The sequence below is a fragment of the Ornithorhynchus anatinus genome, chromosome 10 (genome assembly GCF_004115215.2).
Source record: "Ornithorhynchus anatinus isolate Pmale09 chromosome 10, mOrnAna1.pri.v4, whole genome shotgun sequence".
Classification (NCBI taxonomy): domain Eukaryota; kingdom Metazoa; phylum Chordata; class Mammalia; order Monotremata; family Ornithorhynchidae; genus Ornithorhynchus; species Ornithorhynchus anatinus.
The window spans coordinates 3,947,490-3,956,706 of record NC_041737.1 but is presented as its reverse complement, the minus strand read 5'-3'; the positions used below and the strand labels follow the sequence as shown (position 1 = coordinate 3,956,706).

At 42.0% G+C, this 9,217-nt stretch overlaps 1 long non-coding RNA gene across 1 annotated transcript; it reads right to left on the bottom strand.

Moving 5' to 3' along the window:
• Positions 1 to 4,628: 4,628 nt before the first annotated feature.
• On the bottom strand, positions 4,629 to 8,891 carry LOC103170114. Its single transcript, XR_485974.3, has 2 exons — positions 8,626 to 8,891; positions 4,629 to 5,182 (listed from the first exon to the last, which is right to left on the bottom strand). It is a non-coding gene; the product is annotated as an uncharacterized LOC103170114 (long non-coding RNA).
• Positions 8,892 to 9,217: the final 326 nt, after the last annotated feature.

Genomic DNA, 9,217 nt, shown 5'->3' with positions numbered 1-9,217 from the left:
GTCTTAATCCCCATTTTACAGATAAGGTAACTGAGGAATAGAGAAGTTAAGTGACTTGCCCGAAGTCACACAATTGACAAGTGGCGGAGCTGGGATTAGAACCCATGACCTCTGACTCCCTAGCCCGGGCTCTTTCCACTGAGCCATGCTGCTTCTCTTTGGATGGCTTGATGCATTGACTGATTCTCGGAACGGGAATTCAGGAATCTTAAGGTATCTTCCTGCAAGGCCCCACATAAGGATATTCTGTAGTGAGAGGGTGAACGTTGGCAACAAAATTCAGTAAATAACAGCAGCCATTCACCCTTTGACATGCCCTTCTGAAATGTGGCAGGAAAACTACATTGATTTATTTTTACTTTCTCGAACCTGGAGCGGGAAACAGCTCAAATCTTAATTATTCAATTTTCTGAGGGAGGAAACAAATAAGATACTTTGAAAGACTTTCTTTCCCATTAAACCTCTTGAGAATCTTTAGTTTTCTGAGAATTGAAGGGTATTGATAGGCTGGAAAAAAGAAAAAAAGAAAAATTATACCCTGACATCTAAATAGTGAAAAGAAAATAAATCCTTGGCAGTTTGATGTGTTTTTCTGTAGAAGACAGAACCTGAATCTACAAAATGTGGTGACTTGAGAGTGTTGCTTGGTGGTCAGATTCATTATTTAATTTGATTACAGAAGGAAGAGTCAGACATTTCCAGGAAATAAAAGAAAGAGCTTTTGTAAAAACAACGTCTGGGCCAATAACACTAGGACAAAAAAACAAAAGCTTATAATTACTAAATAGCCTGGAGAAAAGCATGCAACAAGAAATAACAGAATGAAAACTCCGAAGATTACAAGATAGACCTGAAAAGTCTATTGATTTATCAAGGGTGGAAAACAGTTGTAAGTTTTTGTCTCTGAAGACAATTATTTAGAAATGACAGCAACAGCCATAGAATAAAAATTAGATTGACCGGCATTTATCTGCTTGTTAGGAGATGATTTAAATTCCCAATCCCGGAAGAGTATGTATGATTTTTGTTCTGACTTTCACTTATTTCCTTTTTTTAAAAGCTTACTTGTCATTAATGCTCATTTTAAAGAGTCCTACCCCAAGACTCATAATATACAGCTCTAAAGGTTGATTTTCCAAAAATAATATTCTGAAAATTGACATCCTGGAAAGAAGTGTAAGGGCTGAGAGATATCTAATATTATACATCTTCCTGTACAATTTTAACATACAGTGCTATTACATCTGTGTATTCTGAGAAAATGCAGATTTTTTTTTTAATGCTGAATGGTAAAAATGCCCCCATTTTACTGAGCGTCTTAACGGGAATCCAATTTGTGAGAAGTCAGTGAAATTACATTGCATCTAATTTCATAAATGTTGCCAAAAGTGTGTGCTATTTGCATTTTTAATGAAATATATTTTAATAAAATTAATAGACTTTAAAATGCCTAGAGTTATCCTGGACCAGATCTTTTTTTTTCTTCTTTTTTTCCCTCTATTATCATTAGGCTGTTGTGCTGTAAGTTGTCTTGGTACCCGGTGGACAAAATGCTTCCCATTCCAAATGATATAGGCGTTCTATTGTTTGACTTATATGTTCCATTTCTGATCCTGCTTGGTAGTGAGATGTGATGAAAAAATTAATAGACTTTAAAATGCCTAGAGTTATCCTGGACCAGATCTTTTTTTTTCTTCTTTTTTTCCCTCTATTATCATTAGGCTGTTGTGCTGTAAGTTGTCTTGGTACCCGGTGGACAAAATGCTTCCCATTCCAAATGATATTGGTGTTCTATTGTTTGACTTATATGTTCCATTTCTGATCCTGCTTGGTAGTGAGATGTGATGAAAATGCACGGGATTCAAAGAATTCAATGAAAGTACTGCTAAAGAGTTCATTCATTCAATTCATGCTATGTCCTGAGTGTTTGTCATGAGCAGAGCACTGTATGAAGCAGACGATGGAGTTGTTAGACCCTCCCTGAAATAACACAATTTCGCGGAAGCAGGGGACTAATGATATACACATTAGTACTATGGGTGAGGTAAGTGATAAAATGCCTAGGAATCGTGGACCAAAGCCCATAGATGATGCCAAAGGGACGACAGTGTGGGAAGATGAGAGGGGAGTCAGGGAAGGTTTCCTGGAGCAAATATGACTTTAGTAGAGCTTTATAGATGGGGAAAGTGGGTGCTTGGTTAGCTATGAAGAGGGAGGGCGATCCACGGAAGACATGAGCAAAGGATCAACGGCAAAAGAAATTTAAATCAACACACAAGGAAAAGGTTGGTGTTAGAAGAGTGAAGAATGCAGGCTGGATTGTAGCAGAAGAGGAACGAGTAAAGGTAGGAGCAGAGAGAGCCGACTGAGTGCCTTATAGCTGTTGTTGGAAAAGTGTATTTTATGGGGTGCAGGATGAGCAACCGCTGGCGGTTTCTGAGGAATGAAGCGATGTGCACTGCACTTTTTAATTTTTTTTTTAGGAAAATGACCCAGGCAGGAGAGTGATGAAGAAATTAGAGTTTTCTGAGAGAAGATGAGTGAGGGAAAACCTGAATGACAACCTTCAACATGAGGAAGGACTATTATATTGACTAATTCAGAGAGGGTTCCCGACTTCAGTTAGTACAGAAAGGTTTGAATAGTGCGTAAATGCTTCGGGTATTCAGAAAAGGGATCATTTTAAAACGTCCCAACTTTCTAGTGTATGTGAAGTGCAATAGGTTTAATGAAGAGGAAGGCGTGTGTGGGAGAGGGTGGGGCCAGTCATGGCGGCCAAGTCTGTCTACAGATTTATTATTGATTTGCTAAAATCCCAGAGCAAACAGTCATCAATCTGGTTCCAACCCTTGCCATACGACTGATAGACTCCTGTATTATCTTCATCACTGGTTTTTCTGCCTGTAGCCTTCTTTCCTTCAGTCCTCATTTCATGCTGCTGCCTTGGTCATCTTTCTAAAAAATTGCTTCCCCATGTCTTCTCACCTCAAAAATCCCCAATGACTGCCCAGGTCTTTCCCCAACAAACAAAAAATATTTACTACTTGCTTCAAGGTGCTCTACCTCTTCTTTCCATTTTACATGTTGATTCTCATCACCTATCCCTCCCTATTTCATATCTTTCAGTCCTCCCAAGGTCGCCTATTCACTGAACCCAATGACCATGTCATTCATCTCTCACTCCTCTCTCAGATTATTACCTGACTTGAAACTTCTTCCCTAGAGAAGCCATTAGACTTCAGCTCTCCACCCTTTCAAAGCCCTTAAAAAAATCCCTTCTAATCTCCTTGCACAGTCTTCCTGATTAATTTCCACAACCTCAATGGCAAAACACCAACAGTTACGTTTTTGGAATGGTATCTAAGCACTTACTGTGTTCCAGACACTGTACTAAACACTGGGGTAGAGGCAAGTTAATAATAATGATGACATTTAAGCGATTACTATGTGCCAAGCACTGTTCTAAGTGCTGGGAGGGATGCAAGGTCATCAGGTTGTCCCACATGGGGCTCACAGTCTTCATCCCCATTTTACAGATAGGTAACTGTGGCACAGAGAAGTTAAGAGACTTGCCCCAGGTCACACAGCTGACAAGTGGCGGAGTGGGGATTAGAACCCATGACCTCTGACTCCCAAGCCCGGACTCTTTCCACTGAGCCACGCTGTTTCCATAATGAGGTTAATGAGGTTGGACGCAGTCCATGTCCCTCACAATAATAATAATCTTGATATTAATTATGGAATTAAATGCTTACTTAATACCATGTGAGGGAGACATTACTAAGGCCCTGTATAAGCACTGGGGTGGATATGAGTAAAATGGGTTGGACACAGTCCCTGTTCCACATGGAGCTCACAGTCTCAAACCCCATTTTACAGATGAGGTAACTGAGATACAGAGAAGTGAAGTGACTTGCCCCAGGTCACACAGCCGACAAGGGGCGGAGCTGGGATTACAACCTGTGATCTTCTGACTCCCAGGCCCCTGCTCTATCCACCACGCCATGCTGCTTCTCTATATTTATACATATCCTTAGTTCTTGTTTTTGCATATAATTCATTTTATAGCCCATTATTTAACCTCCACTATTTGTAAAAAAAAAAAAAGGAATGTCTCCCTCAAATGGATCGCACAGTCTTAATCTGCATTTTATAGGTGAGGTAACTGAGGCACAGAGAGGTTAAGTGACTTGTTCAAGGTCAAACAGCCAAGTGGCGGAGAAGGGCTTAGAACCCAGGTCCTCTGACTCCCAGGCCTTTATACACATCCTTATTTCTTCTTTATACATATATCTATGCTTAGGAGAATACAACGTGACAGAACTGGTAAACATATTCCCTTTCCACAACGAGTCACGGTCTGGAGGGGGAGAACAACATTAATTTAAATAATTCATAGACACGTTCATAAGTGCTGTGGAGCTGAAGGTGGGGTGAATCCCACATGCCCCAAGAGTACAGATCCAAGTGCGTAGACGACAGGGAAGGAATTACGACTATTATTATTATTTGTTCATCCTGATCTTGTGCTAAATTCATGAAATACCGTAAGTGGAATATTCAATATCGGTCGACGATGTGCGACTCCATCATTCCAATAGAGTCGAGAAACCATTCACACAAACTCGTAAAGAGAGGAGCCTATTCTTTCATACCCACGCATATACTTAATCACAACTATAGAGCATCCAAGGGAGTTTCAATACCATCGACTCCAGGGAAGAGAGGCTCTGTTGCACTTGTTATTTGGCAACGACAGCCGAGTGAAAGAAAAAAAAAATCAATATCATCGTTTGAAGTGAGTTCATATGTTTTGGTTTCTGGATGGGTCCAGGGCACTTAGAAACACTATTTTCCTTTGGAGTCAAATTGAGTATTTCAAATATGCCAATGCTCCGTCAGTGGGCTTCTTGCGGCGCGATCCATCAAATCTCTGTCGACGCGTATTGGCAGGGGTAGAAGAGTCAGAGCTGAGTTTTCAAAGAGCAGCATGTGTCTTCAAAACTGTAAAACTTCCAGCGTTTGCTGCAGATTGATGGAGCAGTGGGCATGCAGCTCTGTCGATTCCTTCCACAGTTATGTGCCTTCTCTGAAATGACTTCTGACACTGTGCTGAAATATCTTCCATTTGATGGATGGTAGGTAGTAAAACGTTACGAACCGTCTCTTCGCACACCGTAATCTGTGTTGAAAATAAACAATGGGGCTGTAATAATTGGCAAATGAGGGAATGCACTCTCCCCCAGGATGTGCCGGAGTGGTGCTTTATGCTACATTGGGAGACGGTGAGCCCGTCGTTGGGCAGGGATGGTCTCTGTCTGTTGCCGAATTGCACATTCCAAGTGCTTAGTACAGTGCTCTGCACATAGTAAGTGTTCAATAAATACGATTAATTGAACGAATGGCTCCATCTCACAACAAACCATGTGACTGTCACAGTCGTGAAATGTGGTTTTGTAAACTGGAGTTGACCTACGGTTTGAGTAGGAGGGAGTAGGATTTAATCCCCATTTTCAGATGAGGTAACTGGGGCCCCCGAGAAGTTAAATGACCTGCCCAAGGTCACCCGCAGGAGAGCAATGGAGCCGGATTAGAAGCCAGGTCCTCCGACTCCCAGGCTCGAACAACGGTTGGGCGAGTACAGTTGAATCACTAGACATGATCCCTGCCCTCAGGAAGCTTACGCTATCTTTAAGCTCCCAATGGTTCACTCTACCTGTTGTTTATTTTAGTATTGAGAAGCAGCGTGACTCGGTGGAAAGAGCCTCGTCTTGGGAGTCAGGGGTCATGGGTTCGAATCCCGGATCTGCCACTCGTCAGCTGTGTGACCTTGGGCAAGTCACTTCACTTCTCGGTGCCTAGGTTCCCTCATCTGTAAAATGGGGATTAACTGTGAGCCTCACGTGGGACAACCTGATTAGCCTGTATCTACCTCAGCGCCTAGAACAGTGCTCTGCACATAGTAAGCACTTAACAAATACCAACATTATTATTGCCTATTAAATTTTAAACTCCTTGAGGGCAGAGATCGTGTCTTCCACATAGCACTCTGTAAATGTGATTGCTTAAGAGATTGATGTTATTTTGGTGCTCAGTATTAGATCGAACCATGCAAATCCAGGAACAATTTTTTTCCCTAGGAAAAGGATTCTTTCAAAATCAAAAACAACTTCATCCTCACGGCCCTGCCCATGTAACCTTTCCACAGAAAAAAGGGAATCGGATTGGATACTCTAGAAGACATCAGGAATCTTAGTGTGGAAAAAGTATGAGAACCAGAAAATCAAACTAAATCCTTATTTGACTCTCTCCAGTCTTTTCAGGCTTACACGTGTCTCTGGTGACCTTTTAAAATAGAAGAATTGGGTGGTAAATTTCAAGGTAATAGAACCCTATGCTAAAATGGACCATGTATGCTCACATTAGGGCTATTATCTGGTTAATTGCTCCACATGAACCCAGCCAGTGGGATTGAAGCAGAGTTCACAGACGAACAACTTACCAGTTTATTGTCCTAATGTGAATTTATTCTTGGCAAAACCTAGTCTAGCTTCTGGCTGTGAGAAAACAGCCTCCAGTTCTCACAACGGGAATCATTGCATTAAGAATGGCAAATGCATTGTATTCTTGAGAATGAATAAACAGCAAAATTGTTGCCGAAATGGAGTTGACACTTAATCTGCATGGGCGAAACGTTCTTTCTGCCATTTTGGGGGCCTCTGAGGGGAGATACCGCTCTGTCCGGTATTGCGGCTTTAGTCAAGAGTAACTTTAAGCTATGTTTTCCATCCTGTTTCCTAAATGGTTCAGACAAAGCCAGGGAGACATCAAGAAATAAACACTTAAAAGAGCTTCTTCAAGGGTAACGGCTTTGAGCAAAATAGAAACACTGCAAAATGGGCCTCCCTTACATCTTCTTCCAGGGAGAGTGGCCTGGGAGGAAACAAATGACCTGTGATGGTCAGTGAATGTGGTTCACAATATGGTTCAGAGCAGTACAGTGCTCTGTACATACTAAGTGCTCAATAAATACGATTGAATATGGTTTGTGCTGGAAGCATATAGGGTTTACATACATGGCAATGGTTAGTGGGGAATGGCAGGAATCATGGCAACCACACAAATTTACATACCATCAACATGACAGAAAAAAAAGTCATATCCATATCTTTCTCTCTCTCCATATATATATGTATATAGTCATTCAATCATATTTATTGAGCACTTACTGTGTGCACATCAATGTACAATATGCATGTGATTTATTGTATTTGCTAAGCCCTTACTAGAAGTCAAACACTCTTCTAAGCACTGAGGTAGATATAAATTAATCAGCTACGATGCAGTTCCTGTCCCATAAGGGACTCACAGTGTAAATACATAGAGAAAGAGAGATAGAAGAGAGAGACACAGAGAGAGAGAGTTGTTCTTTGACGAAGACAGCACTGATGGTAAAATTCACCTCTGAATGCATGATGCATGGTTTAAAAGCCAGGGAGATACTTCTGGCCTTGTTGTGCACACAAAAATCACGTCAATGGCAGGTAAAATTGAACATCATCTCAATTTCTAATCTCCTAATGTTCATTTCCCATCCCCTCCAACTGCACTCAAGTACACACAGCTCCTCACAGCAATCAAACTATCACTGGTATTTACTGAGTCCTTACTGAGCACTTGGGTGACTAGAATAAATAAAGTTCATAGACACAATCCCTGCCTTGAAGGAACTGACCATTTAGTGAGATTAGAAATTAGTTCTTTTGTATTTAACATACTTTCCCTGTTACCTACGCTCTAAATCGTGTACTTATCTACTTTTCCTGCTTTCTCCCATCTCTTATATTCATCTCTCTTCCCTTCTAGATTGGGTGATCTAGCGTAATTCTTAGTATCAAGCAGCAAGCCAGATGACCGAAAATGAAGTCCCAGAATGCGGTCACTCCAATAGCATCAGAGCGGTACTCTTCACGTCACATCCTCTAGACAGTAAACTCCTTGTGGGCAGGAATCATGTCTATTGGCTCTCTTGGATCAAACCTCTCTCCAGTGCTTAGAACAGGGCTCTGCACCCAATAAGCACTGAATAACTACCATTGAGTGATTGACAGGTCACATCTTCACTGATTCAGGAGAATGGCTAATTACATTTGCCTTGAGTGAACCAAAATTGGATCCCCATCAACAGAGTGGGCAAAGAAATGATTTAGAGGCCTAATGGAAGGCCATATGGCCTAGTTGGAAAGATCATAGCATGGCTCAGTGGAAAGAGCCTGCGCTTGGGAGTCTGAGGTCATGAGTTCGAATCCCAGCTCTGCCACTTGTCAGCTGTGTGACTGTGGGCAAGTCACTTAACTTCTCTGTGCCTCAGTGACCTCATCTGTAAAATGGGGATTAAGACTGTGAGCCTCACGTGGGACAACCCGATTACCCTGTATCTACCCCAGCGCTTAGAACAGTGCTCTGCACATAGTAAGCGCTTAACAAATACCAACATTATTATTATCATTGTAAAACTGGGAGTCGGGAGCTCTGGGGATCAAACCCCAGGACAGGCACAGTGCTCTGCACACAGTAAGCCCTCAAAAATACGATTAAATGAATGAATAATAATGGACAAGTTACCTGCTCTGGGCCTTGACAGCCACAATTCCCAGAAACCCCTCCTCCAGACACTGATCAATGGGGAAGTCCAGTGGTTCCGGTCCAGAAAGAAGCAAATTGTTGTAGTTCACACTGATAACAAAACCTCCCTCAGGTCACTGTCAGCAAGAAAATCCGTTTCATAAAATGAAGTGAGCACTGGGGCTTACAGTCTTATCGCCCACGAATGGGCAGACTTCCCCCACACAGTCCACTGAGCAGATATGGCCGGCTTTTTTGCATGTTACATACCCTTGGCCTGACCTTTCAGATGAGTCTCTTGTGACATAATAAATGACTGTGGTAGTTATGGTGATGTAACAGGTGAACTTTTCGGTAGTCAATTTCTCCTTTATCTACTCAGCGTCAACCTTAGCCAGGTAGTCTCTCTCTGCATTTTTAACATGGAGAAGCAGCGGGGTGTAGGGATTGAGAAGTTCAAGGGTTCTAATCCCCCCTCCACCACGGGCTGCTGTGTGACCTTGATCGAGTCACTTCACTTCTGTGTGCCTCAGTTACCTCATCAGGGAGCCCCAGGTGGGATAGGGACTGTGTCCAACCAGATCAACCCGTA